The sequence below is a fragment of the Notolepis coatsorum genome, assembly GCF_963971535.1.
Source record: "Notolepis coatsorum genome assembly, chromosome: 12".
NCBI classification, from domain to species: domain Eukaryota; kingdom Metazoa; phylum Chordata; class Actinopteri; order Aulopiformes; family Paralepididae; genus Notolepis; species Notolepis coatsorum.
The window spans coordinates 102,047,132-102,072,291 of NC_140176.1; positions in this window are offsets into that span (position 1 = coordinate 102,047,132).

Sequence of the window (25,160 nt, forward strand, 5' to 3'; positions counted from 1 at the left end):
TTTGATATTTCATTACCAATTATCATAGCAAAACAGTTTTTTCAAACAGTCTGTAATGCATTTTGGAAACGGGAGATGGGCTCATGGTGTAATGGGCCACCTGGCCTGAGAAACATAAGGAGGAAAGAAAAAGTAAGGACTTACTTCTGGTCATTATTTGGGTAGAACACACATATTTTGAATGCCTTCGGCAGGTTTTTATTTTATTTTTTTGAGCCATTTTAATATAGATTAATCTAGATTAAATCCAGGATTGCAGATAGATTAATCTAGATTAAAATAATTAATCTATGCCCACCTCTAATATATATATATATATATATATATATATATACACACACTACTGTGAGAAAATAATAATCACACACACAAAGGGATAATGGCTTATAGCAGACTTAATGATTTTGTCTGTAACTGTCTGTACTGTCTGTAACGTTTGGCTACTTTAAATCATTGAATGTAGAGAGAGCTGTACTGTATTGTACCCATTCTGCAATCTGTTAATAAAGTTTTCAATCAATCGGAGCGAGAGAGAGAGAGGGGGCGAGAACGAATGAGAGAGCCAGCCCCCCTCCCCCCCCCGGATTTTGTTCTAGGTTCGCGTTTTGATCGTCTAAGCTGCCGTAGGTGATGACGTCACACTCTAATGTAAACAGGAAGCGTTTAACAGACGGAGATGGAAAGTGGATGATATACAGTAACAGAAACGAATAACCAATAAATATGAAGTTATGTTTAAACTTCTGTTGTCAAGCGTTGTCAATATAACCCACCCCCTTTCCTCCCGAATGGAACTAGTGTTGTGGAGTCCGCTTTGACTGGTGTCCAGGGTTAGCAGCAGCTAACGCTAGTTAGCTTAGCATAATCCTAATGGCTACCGTGGATAGCAGCTAACGTTAGCCCATTGCTTGTGTCAATCAAATTGCATGTTATTAAAGGTCCGCGCTGGTCTGTCTAATGAAATTACAACCGCAACATTATGCCCTGGTTGTAGGCTAATGTTTTATCCAATTTGTATGGATTAATTTAGGAGTGAAATGCGAATGAAGGGTTGCAATCACTACTCGCAAGCTTGCCCCCAGATGATATTTTCCACTCGCACCGGCCAGATTAGGGGGCAATTTGCAACGAGATGCTCGCAGTGTACAGCCCTGCTTAATAAAGAATTAAGTTGAATTCTGCCTTGTCTCTATTAACTACATATATTTATAATTGTTTGCTTTATAGACTAAGGTTGCAACATAATTATGTAATGTAATGTTGTTGGCTGTGTAACTGAGAGCAGCCGCCCAGGCAGCGCAGCTCCCGACTCATTATTAATTTAATTAATTAATCCAATCCAATCTACTTTATTTATAGAGCACATTTAAAAACAACAAAGGTGAACAAAGTGCTGTACAAGTCCCACAACATAAAAAAAAATTATAATTTAATACTTGTTTTATATATATTTTTTTTATCTCGAAGCTTCGAATTAAAATAGAATCTCGGCCCGACGCTTCAAATAGGGCTGTCGCGGTAACCGCATCACCGCAATCCCGCGGTGTGTCAAGGCACCCACGGATGGAGAACAGACAACCGCAACAACCGTGGTAAAAAAAGGGCCGTCGTCATTTTTAACTCGGTTCATTTAATGATTGCCTCAAAGTCCGTTTTCCAGTAGCATATTTATTTTTTGCATCTTGACCGGAAGAAACCCAGTGTCAAATGACTATAATATTGAATCCATGGCTATAATATAGAATATAGATTTAGCTCTACAAACATGGTGAGCGTTTACATGGGGTTAATGGGTGGCATGAGACGACGCCAATGATGAGTAAGAGGTGTGGCATTGGAAGTGTTAACACATTGACCGCCAGCAGCAGGGGGCTGATCCCCCTTCAGCGCCAGGTCTTTATTCAATGGATATAGTTTTAGAATGCGAAACTTGCGAGTCCTAAAACTATATTTTATATTATAGCTATGGATCTAATAACGCTGTCGACTGTCAGTGAGTTGCTTCTGGTCAACATGCAAAAAACGGATTGTTTTTTCATCTGTACATTTCCGTTTTATACCGTTTTGAATATGAGTATGGTTTGTGTAACTGAGGGGTACAATTCCCTGACTGTATTGATAAGTATGGTATCATTAAACCACTACCGCTTTATGTACTTTAACTACTGGCCATACAGTACACGATATCTAAATATGATGAACACTTTCCCACAATGAAATCGGTTCCACACAAAGGTAATAATCAAATATTTAATATAGCAAAGGGTACATATGATAGTTACTATTACATTTATGATTTGAATGCACTTGTAAGGCAAATGAGTAGTCGTAGGCAAATCAACACTGAATGTCCAATCTCTGGTTACGCAGGAAGCAAGTATACAACCTGGCTCTTAGGGAATTAGATCTATGGTACTCTTAATGATATAGCAGGATATTCTGGAAGGGGTCCTCCCGGTTGTAAGCCGGTAGGGGGGGTAGGAGAGCCGTCGGTAGTAGACCGTCTGGTCAACGATATCTAGGGAGACTTCAAGTACAGAAGACAGTGCAGTAGACTCTTGATCCGCAGATGAATACACCTTGGTTCTCTTGTAGGCTGTAGCTCCACAGTGAAGAAGAAGCTAGGCGACCTCAGTCTCTCTGAGCGCCGACTCAACTTGACTCCTCTCGGGGGTAAATCCAACACTCACAGGCGTCGGCGATTATCCGCTCCACAAATCACAGTACCAAAGCAAATATATTCCAGCCGCATAGGGCTCAGCAGTCGTCGGGTAGGTAATCCAGTGTACATGTCCCTCGGTCCTCGTCTAGATCTCCTCGGATGAAGGCGCCATGTGGTCGGCCCAGCCTGGTTAAGACTCTAGATAACACGAGGAAGCGTTGGAGATGCTGGTCACTTTAGAACTCTAACCGCACGATGCACCATACACGATAGACTATTATTACTTAATAGAAATACGTCGCACTCGACGGTACAGTGCCAAACTCTGACAATTCAGCTATTAATTCGCACGAGGTCTCGATGCTATTCTAAGGCCAAACAGGCCATACTACACCGCACGCGGTATCGTGGGTGAGGCTTCACGTTCTGTTACTTAGTTGGGTAGAAGGGTAAAGGACTAAGGGTCTTCTACATTTACTTGCGCCATATTTATATGCACGGTGAACAAATAGTGCCACTCTCATTTCGGTAGCCGTATCCCTGAGCGGAGCCCGGGCTAGTACGGACATGTCTCGTCGGTACCTTTGAACTTGACGTCAGGGGCTGGTCCCCTGGCGCCTGGTCCTTTTGTCCAATAAGAGAATGAACTATTATGGGCTATAGTAGGCTAAAGGGATATTCCGTGTATATGTACACGGAATATACAAGGGATATCAAACGATATACAAATACTACTCAATATATATCAATAAATAAATATATATATTCGGTTTAATCTGATCCTTCGTAACAGCCGCACCCTAATTAGTCCCACCTAATTAGCTAAGCAGAGACAGATTAACCGCACTGTCCACTACTCAATTTCCGCTGTGAGGGTCAGTCAGTTCACAAAGTCATGGGGTCATGGTCGTCATCGATAGTATCAGGGAGCCTTGGCAGTTCTATTAGCCTCGCCACGGGTCGGGTGTAGGTCCGCCCTTGGACGAGCACTTCAGCTGCTCGGACCTTTCCATCGGCACCGGTGATCACTTTGCTTACGCGGCCAGCCGGCCACATAGCTCGGGGTAGTGACTGGTCGATAATCATGACGACTGTTCCTTCTGTCAAATTGTCTCTCTCTTTCACCCATTTCTGGCGGGTCTGTAGAGACGGTAGGTAGTGGAGTAGGAAGCTGTTCCAAAACTTGTCAGCCAGTACTTGACTGTACCTCCACATTCTTCGGCCGTTCGCTTCTTCAGGCCTGTACATTGTCTGGGGTAGCGCGGGGTCCAGCCGCACCATCAAGAGTGTGTTGGGGGTGACTGGGTCGACATCTGCTACATCACTTGAGACGTAACCGAGGGGCTTTGAGTTCAATACTCCCTCGATCTCCGTGAGGACTGTCATTAAGACTTCTTCCGCCACGGTCTGGGCCCCAAGCACGGCGTACAGGGCTGTCTTTATAGAACGTACTTCTCGTTCCCAAGTTCCACCGAAGTGAGGTGCGTTCGGGGGATTAAACTGGAAGTCAATCTGGGATGGAGCGAGGTGGGTCTTAAGTTCTGGGCCCATAGCTTGGAAGCTCTCTCTCAGCTCTCTTTCTCCGCCTTTGAAGTTTGTCCCGTGATCAGACAATAATGTAGACGGTTTTCCTTTCCGTGATGTGAATCTTCGGAAGGCCATAAGGAATGAGTCTGTGCTCATGGTTGGAAGGAGTTCGATATGTATCGCTCTGGTGGTCATGCATTTGAATACAATACCCCACCGCTTCTCGGTTCCTCTTCCTTTCTTTATATACAGCGGGCCGAAACAGTCCATACCGGTGGAGTGAAAAGGCTTGTCGCCGAGTCGGAGGCGACAGGGAGGTAGGTCAGCCATCCGGGGTATACTGGGCTGGGCTCGCCACTTACGACAGTCTGGACAGGTTCGCTGGAAGCGCCGCACTGCTTCTCTCCCTTGCAGTATCCAATAACGACGTCTGATCTCCGCGAAGACTCTCTCTGCCCCTGCGTGGTGCACATCCTCGTCGTATTTCTTTATGATCAGCTCTGTGACCTTGTGTCGGCTGTTCAAAACTATCGGGTACTTGACGTCATCCGGTAAGTCTGGGGCTCTCCGCAGACGACCACCCACTCTGATGAGACTATGGGCGTCGCTCTCGGGGGCTAGGTGGAGCAGTCTGCTGTCTGAGGGGACGGGCTTTTCTCCCTGTAGACAGGCTAGCTCATCGGGGAACGAGTCTCTCTGGGCTCGTTGTAGTAGAAGAAGTTCTGCTTCTTCGTAGTCAGCTGCTGAAATGTCAGTCGTGGGCTGAACCTCTGGGTGGTGCCACAGAAATGTCTTTAGCTGCGCACTCTGTAGGGTGAGGCAATCGTCTATGTCGGGGTCTGTGGAGACGAGTGTGTTCAATCCACAGAACATAGGTTTCTTGTTTTCGGCCTCCTCTTTACTCGCCTCCCGTGGGGTGGGTGTAGGCCACTCTTCTTCCGGGAGCTTGAGGAACTCTGGCCCGTCACTGTAGAGGTTGTGACGGGTGAGGTCATCCAGGGACATTCCCCGGGTGATGACGTCAGCTGGGTTGTGTTTGGTGTCCACATACCTCCAGCTCGCTACTTCTGTTAACTCTTGAATCTCGGTGACTCTGACTCCCACGAAGACCTTGTATCTGCACGAATCAGACCGGATCCATGTGAGTACTGTCGTGGAGTCTGACACAAGATTGTTCTTTGCACCGCGATGGTGAGTTCACGTTGGATTAACGTGGCGAGCTGCGCTCCTGCTAGGGCTGCGCAGAGCTCTAGACGCGGGATAGATTGTTGCTTTCGTGGGGCTATTCTTGAGCGAGCCAGGATGAAAGCAGTATGTATTTCTCCTCCCTCCTCTCGGGCACGCAAGTAGGCCACCGAACCGTAGGCTACTTCGGAGGCGTCGCTGAATACGTGCAGGTCGATCTTGCATGTCTCTGGCCTCACTGTGGGTGGGAAGTAGCTGCGGCGTATATTAACACCTGGGAGTGAGCGGAGTTCCGTCTCCCACTCTCTCCATGTGGATGCAAGGTGTTCGGGTATGGGATCGTCCCAGCCCTGGTCCTTGTCCCATAGCGCTCTTACAATCATCTTTGCCCTGGTGGTGTAAGGTAGAATACATCCCAACGGGTCATATTGTCTGGCGAGTGTTCTGTATACACTCCGTCTGGTGGTCGGTATTGCCGTCGACCTTCCCTGCTCTTTGGTCAGGGGTTTGTGTCTATAATGGAGCGAGTCTGTTTTAAAGCGCCAGACTAGTTCTAGTGTCATTTCTTGGGCTTCTCCTCGGATGGTCGCCATCCAGGTGTCGCTGCTCGCTGCCTTGTCCTCGGGGGAGAGGCTGCGCAATACTTGCGGGTCGCTGCTGGCCCACTGCCTGAGATCAAAGCCGCCTTTGATCAGGGAGGCGCGGAGCTTGAGTAGGAGAGCCTCGGCTTCTTCTGGCGTCGAGACGCTTTGTAAACAGTTGTCCACGTAGAAACTATTTGTCACACTTTGTCGGACCTCTTCATCTGCTGCTGGGTCCTCTGCGACGTGTTTTTGTACTGCAAACATAGCACAGCATGGGCTGCATGTGGTTCCGAAAGGGAGGACTTCCCATTGATAGATGGCTGGGTGCTCATCTCCGATCCTCTCTCTCCATAGGAACCGCAGCAGGGGCTTGTCCTCCTCCACTAGTCTCACCTGCAGGAACATCCCTTTGATGTCTCCGCTGATAGCCACCTTGTCCTGGCGGAAGCGTAGTAGCACGCCTAGTAGAGAGGGGCCGGGTGTTGGGCCGGCCAAGAGCTCTTTATTCAGATTTTGTGATCCGATCTGGTAGCTGCAGTTAAACACAATACGATCCTTGCCGTTGTGGTGGACCTTGTGGTGCGGCACGTACCATGATTCGGTCGTCTGATCAGCCTCTTTAATGTCAATTTTCTTTATGTGTCCCGCTGTGATTAGCTTGTTAATCTCAGCGCGGTACACAGCCTCTTGAGCGGGGTCTTTGGCTAGGCGCCGCTCTGTGTTCAATAGATACCGCTCCGTCGCCTCTTTTGTGGCGTGAAAGGTGGGCATTCCCTCTCGCCTCAGGAGTGGAGTTGCGTATCTCATCACTCCGTTGACTGTGACTCTCTTTGTCCCTTGCTCGAGGAGGGTTATAGCGTAAATATCTTCCTTAGAACGAATGTCTTTCTTTTCGTTCTTAAAGGGCATTGTCTCTAGTGTCCATAGCCTCTCGACATGCTGCAGGAGTGTGGTGTCTTCTTCTGTCGCTCTGGAGTGGAGGCAGCTAGTGGCTGCTGTTCGGTTAAGAGACTTGGCGAGGGGGCCTTGTAATGTCCATCCTAGGCGGGTCTCGACTGCTGCAGGACAACCTCTGGGTCCTGTATGGACCCGGTCTATCGGGACTATGAGGTCTGCATGGTCGGAGCCTATCAGCAGGGTCGGGGTGGCACCGTCTATGAGCGGGATAGGGAGTTGACGCAGGTGCACATATTTATCCATCAGCTTGGCGATGGGGTAGGTGTACTGCGATAGTCCTATTTCTTGGCTGGTGAAAGCATTAGTAATCCTATACCGTCTCTCTGGCTGCCCGCTTGCTGCGATAGTGAAGGAGACATTCTCGCCCTTTATCGTCTTTAGATCTCTTCTTATTGTCCGAATCGTCATCTGGTTCTCGCTCCCCCGCAGCCCTAGCTGGGCCACAGCGGACGCGAGGAGAAGGGTCTTCTCTGTCCCGTCATCAAGGACGGCGTAAGTGTCCATGACCTTATCTTGGTAACTCAGTGTTACGCGGACCACCTTTAAGAGCACCTGGGCGCCGCTGCTGCTAGCGGGGTCAATGTACATAACACTTGCCTTTGTGCTGCTGGATGGTGCAGGCTTTCTTCTGTTACTGTCGTGTAGGACATCTAGGTGGGCTCCGTCACACCGACTACACCTCTTCTTGAGGCGGCACTCGGCTGCCATGTGACTGCGCGCACATCGGTAACAGCGCCTGTTGGACTTTATCCAGTGACTCACTTCTTCAGCGGTCATCTTCTTGAACAAGTCACATTGTGACAACCAGTGTTCCTTCTCGCAGTACGGGCACACCATCTTCCACTTCTCTTTCATCGAGGGGGTACTGTGGTTCTTGCTGCTCGGTACTGATTCTGATTGGTGCATGACAGTCACCGATCTTCGGCCATCGTTTGCTCTCCTAGGTCCCTCTCTGGAGCTTGGTGTGCTCCGCACGAACGTATCCAGCCGTAGGCTGCTGACTTCTCTCACCAGGAAGTCGGCTAGGTCTAGGAGGGATGGTTCGGGACCGTTAGGATCACGGTGGTCTCTTTGCCGCCTGAAGCGCTCCTGTCGGGCGGGCGGCAGCTTCTCTAAAATCCTCTCGACGTTCGAGTTTGCGTATAGTTCGTGCATACCCTTTTCTCGTTGCGCCCCCAGCATCCCTACCAGGGATTGTACTTTGATAGACAGGTCGTCTAGTGAGCGATTGTCTGTTGCTGGGGGTAGGCGGTCAATATGCCTTATCTCTTGTATTACGTAATCCCATATACGTCCATATCTTTGGTCTAGTGCTGCTAGAGCCGCTGTGTATGGGGTAGTAGAGGTGGCATAGGCCAGCGCTATGTTGTGCGCTCTGGGCACTTTCAGGTGCTTCAATAGGATAGCATACTTGTGGCGTTCATCAGCTACATCCACCATCATTGTCTCTAAGCACATCCGTAGCTCCGTGTACTGTGCTCGGTTCTCATGGGTGAAGTCTGGAAACGTCGGTGTGCCAATGTATGATGCCGTGGATGGCTGGCACATCGGTGAGCGTTGGAAGAGAGGCCTCCTGGGCGAGTCTCCTCTTACGCCTCTCGGTGGGCTGGAACCGGCAGGGTACCATGGCCCGCTGGTCCAGGTACTATTCCTCGGGACTGGTCGTGCGTCATGCTCACCCGTGAATAGAGTCGGGGGTCTGTAGCGCAGAGCCGCGGGGGTATAGCCTGGGCTGTACTGGACCTCCTGGTCCTGTGGAGTGGTGTGCTGCTGTCGGGCTTGACTCTCCTCTTCTCCCTCTTCTTCCTCTGCCAGGTCTTCTAGATCCTGTAGTCGTCTATTTAGCCTCTCCGCGGTGTCCGCCGTTCCTTCCTTGTAGCTGGGTCTCACTGGGACCAGTCGGGGAAGGAGTTCGGAGGGGGGTATAGACTCTCTCTGGTGGTCGGGCTCAGGGTCGCTTAATCGGTTAGGGGAGGGTGCCCTTGACCCGTGTCTTGACGAGGCCCTGGAACCCCTTGTGGAGGGAGGGGGTGTTGCCCTGGTGATCAGCTGCTCCATTAGCTGCGCTTGTAGTCTGTCGCGCTCGGCTTGTAGTCTGTCGCGCTCGGCTTCGCGCTTGGTGAGATCTGCTTCTCTTTGGGCACCGGCAGCGGCACGCTGGGTGTCGGCCCGGTCTCTTGCCATATTCTCTTCCGTCTGAAGGCGTCTCAGCTCCAGACGTATGCGCTCTTCTTCGCTCCGTTGCTGCGCTTGGAGGCGTTCTCTTTCAATGGTAGAATGTTCGCGCTCGCTAAGCGTCTGTGCTTGGGGTCGATCACGCTCCGTAGAGGCTGCTAGGCTGGCGAGGAACGCCTGTGCCAGCATCCTCTCCGCCTCGCTGGGGGAAGACGCTGGTTGAGGTGATCCGCTCCTGGCAGTACCCGTTGGGGATGCGTTCCCCTGCGGGGAGTCCTGGAGCTCTATCTCCTCGGCGCTCTCCTCATCTTGTTCCGTGCAGAGTTCCATCTCTGGAGGGTTGTCTTCCTCCCGGAGCTCTTGGGGGACTACTTCTTCGGTCTTGGCGGGGGGTAAAGTCGTGTCAGTTCCCTCCTGGTCCCCACCGTGAGCTTGGTCAGTTACATTAGAACCCACTAGGGCCTCTGTGGTCGGGGTATCCTGGTTGATAGGGTCAGACATAATTTTACTTTCTACTTTTACCACGTTTACCGTTTGTAGAAGGCTAGGTAGTATACTGGCAGCGTAATCCTCTAAGTACTGAGGTGGCTGTCGTCTACGCTGCGGGCGTTCTACTTTAGGAGGACCGTTTCGTGGAGTGTTCATCATAGGCCATTTCAATATTAATACCACTTTATTAATATTACACTAATTACCCTCCGGCTCGAAGGACCAATTGTAACTGAGGGGTACAATTCCCTGACTGTATTGATAAGTATGGTATCATTAAACCACTACCGCTTTATGTACTTTAACTACTGGCCATACAGTACACGATATCTAAATATGATGAACACTTTCCCACAATGAAATCGGTTCCACACAAAGGTAATAATCAAATATTTAATATAGCAAAGGGTACATATGATAGTTACTATTACATTTATGATTTGAATGCACTTGTAAGGCAAATGAGTACTCGTAGGCAAATCAACACTGAATGTCCAATCTCTGGTTACGCAGGAAGCAAGTATACAACCTGGCTCTTAGGGAATTAGATCTATGGTACTCTTAATGATATAGCAGGATATTCTGGAAGGGGTCCTCCCGGTTGTAAGCCGGTAGGGGGGGTAGGAGAGCCGTCGGTAGTAGACCGTCTGGTCAACGATATCTAGGGAGACTTCAAGTACAGAAGACAGTGCAGTAGACTCTTGATCCGCAGATGAATACACCTTGGTTCTCTTGTAGGCTGTAGCTCCACAGTGAAGAAGAAGCTAGGCGACCTCAGTCTCTCTGAGCGCCGACTCAACTTGACTCCTCTCGGGGGTAAATCCAACACTCACAGGCGTCGGCGATTATCCGCTCCACAAATCACAGTACCAAAGCAAATATATTCCAGCCGCATAGGGCTCAGCAGTCGTCGGGTAGGTAATCCAGTGTACATGTCCCTCGGTCCTCGTCTAGATCTCCTCGGATGAAGGCGCCATGTGGTCGGCCCAGCCTGGTTAAGACTCTAGATAACACGAGGAAGCGTTGGAGATGCTGGTCACTTTAGAACTCTAACCGCACGATGCACCATACACGATAGACTATTATTACTTAATAGAAATACGTCGCTCTCGACGGTACAGTGCCAAACTCTGACAATTCAGCTATTAATTCGCACGAGGTCTCGATGCTATTCTAAGGCCAAACAGGCCATACTACACCGCACGCGGTATCGTGGGTGAGGCTTCACGTTCTGTTACTTAGTTGGGTAGAAGGGTAAAGGACTAAGGGTCTTCTACATTTACTTGCGCCATATTTATATGCACGGTGAACAAATAGTGCCACTCTCATTTCGGTAGCCGTATCCCTGAGCGGAGCCCGGGCTAGTACGGACATGTCTCGTCGGTACCTTTGAACTTGACGTCAGGGGCTGGTCCCCTGGCGCCTGGTCCTTTTGTCCAATAAGAGAATGAACTATTATGGGCTATAGTAGGCTAAAGGGATATTCCGTGTATATGCACACGGAATATACAAGGGATATCAAACGATATACAAATACTACTCAATATATATCAATAAATAAATATATATATTCGGTTTAATCTGATCCTTCGTAACAGTTTGGGTGTTTCTGAGTAATTACAGGAAAAGACGAGAAAAAGGCATTTTAGTGTAATCCAGTCATCATGTTGTAATTTTTCGGCTGATTATCGAATCATCCTGAAATAAACGCTAGATTATCATTATTATATCTCCTCATGCATACATGAAATGGCCCTCGTAGCGGGGCGCCCCCTCCCCCCCCACCGCAGCCAACGGTAGAAAGCACAACACGGTCCACACGGATAGCTTTGATCGCGGGAGAAAGAAATATCAGATCAACGCAAGGTTTTATATATAGTGTTCTTACCTTGTCTCTGATGTAATACAAAAAAAATCCAATTTTCTGATCGCCATTCCAGTTATCCACAGCGATCCTGTCCCTGACATTACCGAGCGTTACACATGGACGGGCGGGCGGGGTTAGTGTTCCATGCCATCGTTGTAAAGGCCTGCCTCGCCTGAGTATATAAACCCCGCCCCCACAGCTCAGATCGGCTAAGAAAATACACCAGCCCATTTCCAATGGAGTGCAATAGCTCCGCAAGGCAGTAGAGGGCGGTGTTGACCGTCTGCCAGCTCAGACAGGGTCTGAAGGGTCTGCAGAGGCGGCAGCCATGAATTATGAATAGATATAGCGAATAAACTAAATAACGATCCCAACGTTTTTGTCGATATTCGCATGGCGGGCAATAACGAGTTAACTCGTTTTTGGCAATTAATGTGTTAACTACATATAAATATTTATATAATTGTTTGCTTTATAGACTAAGGTTGCAAGATAATTATGTAATGTAATGTTGTTGGCTGTGTAACGGAGAGCAGCCGCCCAGACAGCGCAGCTCCCGACTCATTATTAATTTAATTAAATAATCCAATCCACTTTATTTATAGAGTACATTTAAAAACAACAAAGTTGAACAAAGTGCTGTACAAGTCCCACAACATAAAAAAGCCAGAAGCTTCGAATGCCAAAACAAAATTCGAAGGTCAGCCCTAACTACTTACTGAGAGTATTGCTTGTTTTTTGTATTATGTTAGTGTGTTAATTTGTGGCATAGCATGGACTTGACTGCAGTGTTTCCCCTATATGCATTCAGTAGCTAATGTAATACTGTGGTTAAGGCCTTTAACTAGCAGCTCAGTAGCTAATGTAATACTGTGGTTAAGGCCTTTAACTAGCAGCTCAGTAGCTAACATAACAATATGTGGTTAAGGCCTTTAGCTAGCAGCTCAGTAGCTAATGTAATACTGTGGTTAAGGCCTTTAACTAGCAGATCAGTAGCTAATGTAATACTGTGGTTAAGGCCTTTAACTATCAGATCAGTAGCTAATGTAATACTGTGGTTAAGACCTTTAAGCAGCTCTGTAGCTAATGTAATACTGTGGTTAAGGCCTTTAACTAGCAGCTCAGTAGCTAATGTAATACTGTGGTTAAGACGTTTAACTAGCAGCTCTGTAGCTAATGTAATACTGTGGTTAAGGCCTTTAACTAGCAGCTCAGTAGCTAATGTAATACTGTGGTTAAGGCCTTTAACTAGCAGATCAGTAGCTAATGTAATACTATGGTTAAGGCCTTTAACTAGCAGCCCAGTAGCTAATGTAATACTGTTGTTAAGGCCTTTAACTAGCAGCTCAGTAGCTAACCTAACAATACTGTGGTTAAGGCCTTTAGCTAGCAGCTCAGTAGCTAATGTAATACTGTGGTTAATGTCTTTAACGAGCAGCTCTGTAGCTAATGTAATACTGTGGTTAAGGCCTTTAACTAGCAGCCCAGTAGCTAATGTAATACTGTGGTTAAGGCCTTTAACTAGCAGCCCAGTAGCTAATGTAATGCTGTGGTTAAGGCCTTTAACTAGCAGCCCAGTAGCTAATGTAATACTGTGGTTAAGGCCTTTAACTAGCAGCTCAGTAGCTAATGTAATACTGTGGTTAAGGCCTTTAACTAGCAGCCCAGTAGCTAATGTAATACTGTGGTTAAGGCCTTTATCTAGCAGCTCTGTAGCTAATTTTATACTGTGGTTAAGCCCTTTAACTAGCAGCTCAGTAGCGAATGTAATACTGTGGTTAAGGCCTTTAACTAGCAGCTCTGTAGCTAATGTAATACTGTGGTTAAGGCCTTTGTCCAGCAGCTTAGTGTGTACAGTTTCTTCCCCTTCGGATTTATATAGGGATTATATAACCCTTTCTAGTAATTACTATCGAATGTCTATAAAGTAAAGTTTGTTAAAACTTTCTGTAAGCTATTATCACATGATCTTACTTTTTTTGTACAGTATAAAACCAATATTTAATAGGAATTTACTGTAAATAGATGGGAAAGTAAAAGCGTAATGCTGACGAGATACTTTTAAAGGGATTTCAAATAGGGTAATTTGAATGTAATTTTGAGTTTTTATACAGCAGTTGGGCTGCATGCAACTTCCTTATACAAATAAAAATATATATTTGCATAATAAAATATCGATCCTTGTATCGATACAGTATCGCCACGCAAAGTATCGCGATACTATACTGTATCGATATTTCCCCCCACCACTACTACATACTATATTGTATGATTTCTCCATGCTACATGACTGCCTATAACAAACGACGAGTGGCAAAAAAGGACAATTTTTCTAAGATTATCAGAGAATGTTGGAAACTCTAGAATATTATTCTCAGCCATCGACCAGCTACTCAACACTGCCCCCACCCCTCCACAATCATCTGCATCAAAATGTGAAGAACTAGCATTATTCTTCAATAACAAAATAACTTCAATTAGAGACAGTTTTAGTCCTGATACAAACATGGACACAATCAGCAAACCCTGCGAAAAAGTAACCATAGGAAAATGTGCTTGCATCAACTGAGCTTTACAAAACTGTCATGGAATGTAACTCCTCCACTTCCTGTATTGACCCTATACCCACAGCATTTTTTATGTGAATATTCGAGAGTGTTGCAAGTCATGTCCTAAATATTATAAATACATCGCTTCTGACAGACTCATTCAAAACGGCTGTCGTAAGACCCTTACTAAAGAAACCTAAACTAGACAGTAATGTACTAACCAACTATAGGCCGATATCCAACCTCCCATTCATCAGCAAGATACTTGAAAAAATTGTCTCAATACAAATAAACTCCTTTCTCAAAGAAAACAACATCATGGAGGAATTTCAATCCGGCTTCAGAACACACCATAGCACTGAAACTGCTCTTACTAAAATAATTAGTGACCTCAGAATAAACTCTGACGCAAACAAAGTCTCAATTCTCGTCCTATTAGATCTAAGCGTAGCGTTTGACACGATCAACTATGATATCCTAATAAATCGTCTAGAAAAGTTAGTTGGTCTTTCTGACTATGTATTAAACTGGTTCAGAACATGTATCAAAGGAAAATATTACGTCAGGCTTGGAGATCATTCTTCTGAGAAACATGACAAGTTTCAAGTTTCTTTAATAGTTGTCATACAGAAGTACAGAATACTTTTATACAAAATGCTTCTTACTGTTACGCTCCAGAGACTGTGCTAGACAAGATAAGTATGAAATAAAATAGTATAGCATGTAAAATAGAAGTAAAAATAGAGGTCACAGTGTTCAGTATAGACATATGTACAATGTTCGATGCAGAATAGAAGTAACTGAGTTACCATACAATATACAATATACTATGCAATGTACTAATATACAATACTATATAGTGCAAAGCAGAAATGGGATGAGGTACAATTTAGGTACAATTTACAGTAAGGTGTACGAGTTGTAGTGCAAATCCTTTACCAATAAATATAAAGTGTGTTTAGGTGATCTAAAGCAGTAGTTCCCAAAGTCGGGGTCGCGACCCAAAGGTGGGCCGCGAACAGCCACGGGTGAGATGATTTAAATTTTTTTTTTTTTATTATTTATTTTTTATTTTTAATTTTTTTTGTCAGGCCACTGAACTTAGAAGCAGGCCAGGACAGTGTTTCTAGTTGTATTCTAAAATTCTATTCTATTGTATTCTAAAATGTGACTATATGGTTTTATATTAACTTAATAAATAAACAAAAACGAAAAATCTACTTATTTCAACGAACATTTCAAACTAAATAACAGATTATGCACATAAAACGCTGAAAACAACCGAAGCAACAATAGTATTTTAATGAGGCTATTATTATTATCATTATTATTTTGCAACAAGTTAGCCCTCTCATAAATAGCACATATAAATGAATAACTAACTTGAACTAACTTAATAGGATTGAAGTGATATTTGGCTTAAAAAATCGGTCGTCTGGCAAAAAAAAAAAAAAAAAACCCTGACGATGTGCATTGGGCCGCGGCTCTCTGACGCCTTATTTTCTGGGCCCTGGCCTGAAAAGTTTGGGAACCCCTGATCTAAAGTGTGGAGAGTGGGTGCTGCAGTGTGTTGTTTGTTTAAAGTGAGTGTGTGCATGTGGATGTGTGTGCCGTGTGCATTTGATGGTTGTTGCATAGTGTTTATTGTTCCTTGAGCAGCCTGATGGCCTGGGGATAGAAGCTTCTTCTGAGTCTTTCTGTGCTCGCCTTGAGACTCCGGTATCGCTTGCCTGACCGCAGCAGTTCAAAGAGGCAGTTGTTTGGGTGGCTGGAGTCCTTGATGATTCTCTTAGCCTTACCCCTGCACCGCTTGTTGTAAATGTTCTGGAGGGTGGGAAGCCCCCCTCCAATTGTGCGTTCGGCTGAACGTGTCACTCTCTGTAGTCTGCTTCGGTCTTGTGCAGTGCTATTCCCAAACCAGGAGGTCATGTTGCCAGTCAGGATGCTCTCTATTGCAGGGGTTCCCAAACTTTTCAGGCCGGGGACCCAGAAAATAAGGCGTCGGAGAGCCGCAACCCAATGCACATCGTCAGGTGTTTTCTTTTTTTTTTTTTTTGCCAGGCGACCGATTTTTTAAGCCAAATATCACTTCAATCCTATTAACACTTTCACTGCCACACACGAGAATACTCGGGTTTATTTATAGGTGGTTGAAAGCCACTCACGAGATTTCCCGGATTTTTTTTTTTTTTTTTTTTTTTTAGCGATCTGAAATCATATTATTGCATCACCCAAGCCTACCCGAGTATACCCGAGCGGCGCCGGCGATCATTGTGGAAAAAAGCGCCCCCTGTCGTCTCCCAGATGACATAAGGGATTTTAAAATGGACTCAATGAAAATGGATGGGGAAAGAAATCCGGTACTCCACATTTTCCAGTCCACTGATCCAGCCGGGGTTACCAGAGTTCATTCTGGATCCTCTGAGCCCCGCTGATCATGGAGTTCTACTGTATCGTGTTGGATCTATACACTTATCGATTTTTTCGAATGGTGATCAGGAATTGGAATATACCAGTTGGATACCATCTGATGTCAGGTAAGGACTCTATGTTATCAGTGTTAGGATAATCAGACTAATTTTGATGAAGTTATAGGCTGTTTTGTGAAATGGACTCTTTCGGTTTCACTGTAAAATTCAGAGAGGAAATCAACGCGGCGATTATCCGTGCGCGGCCCGAATGTGCTTGCGTGCACGTATAATATTGATCATCTAGCGTTTATTTGAAAACGATTCATAAAAAGGCAGACGAATATCAATGTTGTGGAATATTCCAGTAAAAGACGATTTTCATAGAATGGTCCAGAATGGGCTGTTTTTTATCTGAAAACTGCTTTTCTAAATGCTCTGAAACGGAAATGACGCGATAAAAAAACAATCTGCCTTGACAGCACTGACTGGAAAATAGTCTTTGATAATGCGATGGGCAGATTAGACACATAGCCATAATTTAAAACATATCATCTCGCGGCCCTCCCGTGGCTGCTCGCGGCCCACCTTTGGGTCGCGACCCCGACTTTGGGAACCACTGCTCTATTGTACATGAGTAGAAGTTCTTAAGGATCTTCTGACTGACTTGGAACTTCCTTAGGCGCCTGAGGAAGTAGAGGCATTGTCGTGCCTTCTTCACAACACTGTCAATGTGTGTGGTCCATGTCAAGTCCTCGGATATGTGGGCTCCGAGGTACTTAAAACTGTTCACTCTCTCAACCGGTGCCCCGTCGATGCTGAGGGGGCTGTAGTCCCTAACCCCCGACCTCCTAAAGTCCACAATCATCTCCTTTGTTTTGCTGACGTTCAGGGAGAGGCTGTTCTCCTGGCACCATCCCGCCAGGACCTTGACCTCTTCCAGGTAGGCCCTCTCGTCGTTTGCAGAGATCAGGCCCACCACTACTGTGTCGTCAGCAAATTTGATGATTGTGTTGTTACTCCGCTGAGCCACACAGTCATGTGTGTACAGGGAGTAGAGGAGGGGACTCAGAACACAGCCCTGGGGGGCCCCTATGTTGAGGGTGATGGATGAGGACACCTACTTCCATTATTATTCTCACTATACATCAGGGGTCAGCAACCTTTTTGACAAAAAGAAAAGAAAAGCAATACAGGCCAACACTTCAGACAGCCGCTGTGTTTTCCTCATGGAGTGCCTATTTGAAATATAGTTGTAACTAGTGTGCCTCAACAATATTCCATGCATCGTAAATTTTTTCAGGTATTTTTTATGATAATTTTTACATTATTACATCATTATTGTTATTGTTATTATTAACAATATTATTATGATGGTTGTATCAACCCTAAATCTGAGTTGGGGGGGGGGGGGGGGGGATGCAATGCAGACAAACAGCTGCATACAGTGCGACCATTTCACTCACATTTGCCCATTCATTTTTGGACACATCACACACCATCGGTGTGTGTACTGTACGTGTGCTGTCATAGCTCCACCTACAGGCCTAATGGAGAACACCAGGATGTGAATGGAGGGTGAATGTGAGGTATATCGTGTAAATAAGTTTTGATTGATCGCAAGACTACACTGTAAAAAAAATTAATAATAATAAGTTACCAGAACTTAAAAATATTTAGTTCAGTTACTGTGCATTAAGGTTTTCAGTTTTCAATACATAATAAGTTAACAGAAAAATAAGTACACAACCACATTATTTCAACCTAATAAAACTATGTTTATTGTCATTGTTTTAAGAACACAAGTTGACTTGGTAATACTCACATTTTGAGTAAAAAAAAAGGCTTTTAACATGTGCAATGTTCAATGAAATAGAAAAATAAATAATACAATTTGTTGATTAATCCCACTGGTCACAATGGTGACCGTAATAATGTTTTTGTTATAAGGCTCTGCAAATGTTACTGAATGATGTAGCAATGTATTTCCAGCTAAATTGAAATAATAAACAAATAAAGGGTCTCAATTAAATATGTGGTAGTAAAAAGAACCTGTGGGAGGATTTCAACAAGATAAATGCGACAACAGTGCAAAATATTTCACTATAATATAAAAAAAATATATATAATTTTTATTTTTTTATTATGCTGCCCCCTGTGCCTATGCAAATGCCCCCGCGTGCCTATGCAGGCATGCGTGCCTAGGGTTGCCTACCCCTGCTATACATGCTGCCACTCGGAGACATCATTAGAAAACACAATGTATGTTTCCATAGTTACGCAGAATGACACACAATTGTATATCTCCGCTGAACCAAATGATCACATGGCTATTAACTCCATTTCCGCCTGTCTCTTAGCAATAAACAAATGGATGACGGAACAACTTCCTAAAATTAAATGAGGGCAAAACTGAAATCCTACTAGTCGGTCCTATAACAAAAAGAGATATGTTATATAGAGCAATATGGGTCAACTTACTCCTTGGATCAAACCCGAAGTTACAAGTCTTGGTGTTATAGACTCAGACCTAAGCTTTAAATCACACATCAATAGAGTCGGGATTCAGAAAATATCATAGCACTGAAACTCCCCTCACCAAAATAATCAGTGATCTCCATCCTTATCCTGCAGCATTTGATACAATCGATCACGATATTCTAATCGATCGTCTTGAAAACCTTGTCGGTTTCTCAGAACATGTGCTAAGCTGGTTTAAAACATACATCAGAGGGAGGAAATTCTATGTTATAGATATAGATATATGACAACAACTATGGAGTTGCACAAGGGAGTTGCTTAGGTCACTAGTCTCGGGGTTATCATAGATTCAGAACTGAACTTAAATTTTCATATTAACAAAGTGACGAAAACATCGTTCTTCCATCTCAGAAATATAGCAAAAGTACGACCAATTATTAATCAAAACGATGCTGAGAAGCTAAATCATGCATTCATATCTAGACTACTGTAATGCACTTTTCACAGGTCTCCATAAGAAAACCACAGAGAGGCTTCAGCTAATCCAAAACTCTGCAGCCCGACTGCTAACTAGAACCAAAAGGAGAGAGCACATTAGTCCAGTCTTAGCTGCTTTACACTGGCTTCCTGTAACATTTAGAATTTACTTTAAGGTCCTTCTCCTTACATACAAAGCTCTAAATGGACAGGGACCTAGCTACATCGCCAACACTCTAATAAATTACACGCCAGCAAGAACACTGCGATCATCAGCTGCTGGACTACTAGAGGCTCCCAGAAACAGTCTAAAGAGGATCGGTAATGCAGCCTTTATCAACTATGCCCCAAAACTATGGAACAAACTACCCCAAAACATCAGGGAAGCCAACTCACTAGACATCTTCAAAAGACAGCTTAAAACCTATTTCTTTGCTCAGGCATTTAAATGAAACATCAGGGACATCCTGACACAAATTGTACTTATCTGCACTATTCTTACCCTGCCTACTTTTATTCACTTCCTATCAAATTCATGTGTCGGTTCTATGCTAATTTTATCTCACTACCTCCTACTGTATGCACTGTAATTTTAAGAGAACTATTTTATCACACTTTTTTACTTCTTACTGATGCACTGCTCTGTTGTATGTTAAATACCCTGTTGTATGTCCGTTCTATTTTATAATTTTTTGACTTTTTAAACTGAATCATTTTAAACTATTTTTATTATTTGTATTACTGGATGAAACTGTAAACAGAGAGCTATTGGGATGCTAGATCCTAATGTGAAACACTGTGATTTACCTTACCTTGCTACCTCTATCTTTTTTATGCTAGCTTATGCCTGTATTTTTTTACTGTTGTGAAGCACTTTGAACTGCAACTTCTGTATGAAAAGTTCTATACAAATAAAGTTATTATTATTATTATTATTATTATTATTATTATTATTATTATTATTATCAACAACAAGGTGACAAAAACATAATTTTTCCACCTTAGAAACATAGCTAAGGTACGGCCGTTTATAAATCAAAAAAATGCTGAAAAACTGATCCATGCCTCTCAAGCCGACTTGACTACTGTAATGCACTTCTCACTGGCCTCCCAAAAAGAACCACAGAACGAATCCAACTCATTCAAAACTCGGCAGCTAGGCTACTAACTAGAACCAAGAGGAGAGACCACATCAGTGTAGTATTAGCTAACCTACACTGGCTTCCAGTAACATTTGGAATTGATATCAAGGTCCTCCTCCTTATGTACAAAGCACTAAATGGAACAGGACCAAGCTACATTGCAAATTCTCTAGTCAACTATGTGCCTCCTAGAACATTGTGATCATCTACTACTGGTCTATTGAAGGTTCCAAGCCACAGTCTAAGGGAAATCGGGGATGCAGCCTTTTCAAACTATGCACCAAAGTTATGGAACACACTACCTATGGACATTAGGGAAGCTAGAAATGTACCTCTTCACCATAGCCTTCTAATACACTCTGCTGTTGATTGTACTGTAGCACTATTTTACTCTGTTCATTCTATTGCATCATTTTACTATTTATTGCATCATTTTACTATTTTATTGCACTGTCACCCTAGGTTATCTTGCTAGCAGCTTGCTAGCTGCATTCTAAATTAATAACAAAATGTTATAAATATATTAACTAAAGGAACATAACATAATATTAAATGTTGTTACTGACATAATAAACTGGTTTTAGAAATGGAAACAATTCTAGTTTAGCTGCTTAGCTGATACCAAGGCAACAGCAGTCTTAACTAACTAACTTGGCTAACCTTTCTACCTCAAAATAAGTCCTAATGTCTATGCAACAGACTGTCTTAAACTAAGTTTATGCAACTAGCCCCTGGTGCAGCTGTCTGCATGTTCTGAGTTACTTTACTATTGACCATAGTCAAAGTATTGTTCTTATCAATTGAAACCCAGCTGCATGATTTCTCAGGCCTGATGGCTCTGAGGGGGGTTTGCTTCGCATGAGAGCATAACAAATGGCTATTGAGCAATAGACTTATCAACAACAGTTAATAATCTTAATAGTTTATTAAATCAACCTCTCCAAAATATTTAATGTATAGAGAATGGCGTGTCAGTGCTTTAACGTTAGGTGCTTTGCTAAACTTTTTTCGCTAGGACCCTTCCATGGCACTCTTCTGTAGCATTGCTTGTATACAATATGGGCTGCTGCTGGAATCATTTACCTTTCCTAGTTTTATTCATCTTGAAATGAGCCATTCAGAATTGCATCCTCAATTGACCTAGTTAGTACCACCTGGCTTGTATGTGTGTGTGTGCGCATGTGAAGAGACCTTGGGAAAATGTGCATATACAAGATGGCAGCCCGCTCATAAATCGTATCTTTTCTACCTAAAGGTGAACAAAAAAAATGCCATATTTAGGGCGGCTGGGTGGCGCAGCGGACATTGCGCTCGTCACCAACGCAAGAGACACCGGTATCGAATCCGGCTGTCGGCGTTGCCTCCGGCTTGGGCCGGCCGTCATACTAACTCAATTGGCAGAGTTAGCGGGTGGGACGTTGATGGGTGGTAATCTGGACGTTGTAAACAGCAACTCCTACAGGTCGGTTGGTGCGCCTGCACAGCCGAGACAGGAAAATGGCGGGGGCAGTGTGAGCCTCTTACACGTTACTCCTCGCCAAATGAGAGTCCGCGCTGACAGGTGAAAAGATGCGACTGGCTGCCTACACATGTATCGGAGGGGACATGTGATGGGCTTCTATCCTCCCTACAACCGGCCAGTGGGGGGCACATGCGAGCAATGATCAAGACAGGGGAGGGGAGAATTGGCACTGCTAAATTGGGATGGGAGAAAACTTGAAAAAAAGGAGAAAAAGTGGATAAAAAAAATGCCATATTTAAAAATTTTAACAGTAAGTTTGATATGCTATTGCTGGATCTTGAGTATTTGATCTACAATGCCTAGTCTGACAGTTTGTTCTGAATTTAATTCAACGGTACAGGCTCGTGCACCACTGCTATGCTTAGATCCCTATGCCTACTATGTTACTGCGGGAATTCTATACTAATATGCATTCAGAGGGAAGCACTGAAGTTTGGCACAAACAATACCACTTACCCTTAGCCGCCAGAGGTGTACCCCTCCTGCTGACTTGTTGTACACAATTTGTAAGTCGCTTTGGATAAAAGCGTTAGCTAAATGTAAATGTTAACCCATTTAGACCTAAAACGCCTGCTAATAATGCATTATATAGCCTGCATATGTACACACAAATGTGTTTCAATGGGTTAATGGAGCAGCTTGCTCGTTACAGGCACAGAAACAGCCTGTTGAGAACATGACAACAGAGGGGTATAGAGGCTGCTAGAATGCATAATCTTGAGTGTTTTTTGTTTCGCAAAAAATTTCAAAAACATACCGAGCCCAGCTCTCTGCGTTGCTTCCGGCTTGGCCGGCCATCGTACTAACACAATTGGCAGTGTTAGAGGGTGGGAAAGCCGGTGGGTGGGTCCTGGTCGTTGTAAACAGCGACTCCTACAGTTCGGTCGGGGCGCCTGCTCAGCGAGGAAACGATCTAAGGGGGGTAGTGTGATCCTTCCACATGTTACACCCTCTCAGTGAGAGTACGCACTGCCAGGTGAAAAGAAGCGGTTGATTGGCTACACATGTGTCGGAGGAAGCATGTGATAGCCTCCACTCTCCCAGACCGACTGTAGGGGGTAGGTGCGCAGCGACCAGGAAGGGGATTGGGAATTGGCATAACGACTAACATTGGGATGGGAGAAAAACGAAGCAAAAAGGAGGGGGAAAAAGATTTAAAAAAATAAACATATTTATGGGACCTCAAAGACTTATATTAACTAGTTGAAAAGGACTAAAATATGTCCCCTTTTAATAATCATCTGCAAAACACAGTGCGTTTTCTCAAGGTATCGTTTCAGCCCTATCAGTCCAATCTATAAGATGAAGTTGACTAGATTCATTATGACAACCTGCTGCCTTTAGGCTAAATGTGATGCGAGTCCTCTTGTTTGTAATATTCCCAAAATACTAATTGTTGTTTTGCAAAGCTTGCATATTGTGCGAGTCTTATCAAGCTGCTCCTTCCAAGAAATTGGTAATGCTGTTTTGAATAGATTATTTTCTTTTTGGTTTTAAAATGCTTTACAAAGTACTGGACTATACATACTATAAATGTCTCCCTCTGCCCCAGGTTCACCCAGTGACCTACTGATTATTAAAACAGAAGAGGAGGAGGACACACTTGACCCACCCGGGGATATTTCCTTTCAGATGAAGGAGGGCGACACAGACCAGGATATCGGTATGTTCCTTTCTCTTTATACTAGGGAGGTTAACAATTAATCAAAGATCGATTGATTGATTGTTAAGGATTTACTCAAACACATGACATTTTCTCAATCTACTATCAAACAATGATATGTTACAATGTTGTCCGTCTTTTATTACATTGTAGCCATCGGTAGAATGGTATATTTTCATGTTTCAATAAACAGATAGAGGATGCAATATAACTATGATGAGGAGGCAACTACATCTGTGTCTGGAAAATAAGTGGGGGAAAAAAACAAGAGCGACAGCAACTTGCAAAATTAAGCAGGCTAAGAAGTGTTGATTTTGAAAAAAGTAACCAAAGTCAGTCTACATTTATCAAAAACGATCGATATGGTTGACGGCAAGGAGAGCTTGCAAAGTTCAGAGTTGCTTGCGCAGCTAACTAATCGCTGCTGTCGGGACAAAACCTCATAACTCCATTTTTTTAATATTTTTTTTTTAATATAAATCAACTCTGTAGATCAGGGGTAGGCAACCTTAGGCACGCGTGCCTGCATAGGCACGCAGGGGCATTTGCATAGGCACAGGGGGCAGCAGTAAAAAAATTTTTTTTTTTTTTTTTTGCTTTGAAATATTATAGTGAAATATTTTGCACTGTTGTCGCATTTATCTTGTTGAAATCCTCCCACAGGTTCTTTTTACTACCACATATTTAATTGAGACCCTTTATTTGTTTATTATTTCAATTTAGCTGGAAATACATTGCTACATCATTCAGTAACATTTGCAGAGCCTTATAACAAAAACATTATTACGGTCACCATTGTGACCAGTGGGATTAATCAACTAATTTTATTATTTATTTTTCTATTTCATTGAACATTGCACATGTTAAAAGCCATATTCTTTACTCAAAATGTGAGTATTACCAAGTCAACTTGTGTTCTTAAAACAATGACAATAAACATAGTTTTATTAGGTTGAAATAATGTGGTTGTGTACTTATTTTTCTGGATTATTATGGATTGAAAACTGAAAACCTTAATGCACAGTAACTGAACTCAATATTTTTAAGTTCTGGTAACTTATTATTATATATTTTTTACAGTGTAGTCTTGCGATCAATCAAAACTTATTTACACGATATACCTCACATTCACCCTCCATTCACATCCTGGTGTTCTCCTGGTGTTCTCCATTAGGCCTGTAGGTGGAGCTATGACAGCCCACGTACAGTACACACACCGATGGTGTGTGATGTGTCCAAAAATGAATGGGCAAATGTGAGTGAAATGGTCGCACTGTATGCAGCTGTTTGTCTGCATTGCATCCCCCCCCCCCCCCCAACTCAGATTTAGGGTTGATACAACCATCATAATAATATTGTTAATAATAACGATAATGATGTAATAATGTAAAAATTATCATTAAAAATACCTGATTATGAGAAAAAATATTTACGATGCATGGAATATTGTTGAGGCACACTAGTTACAACTA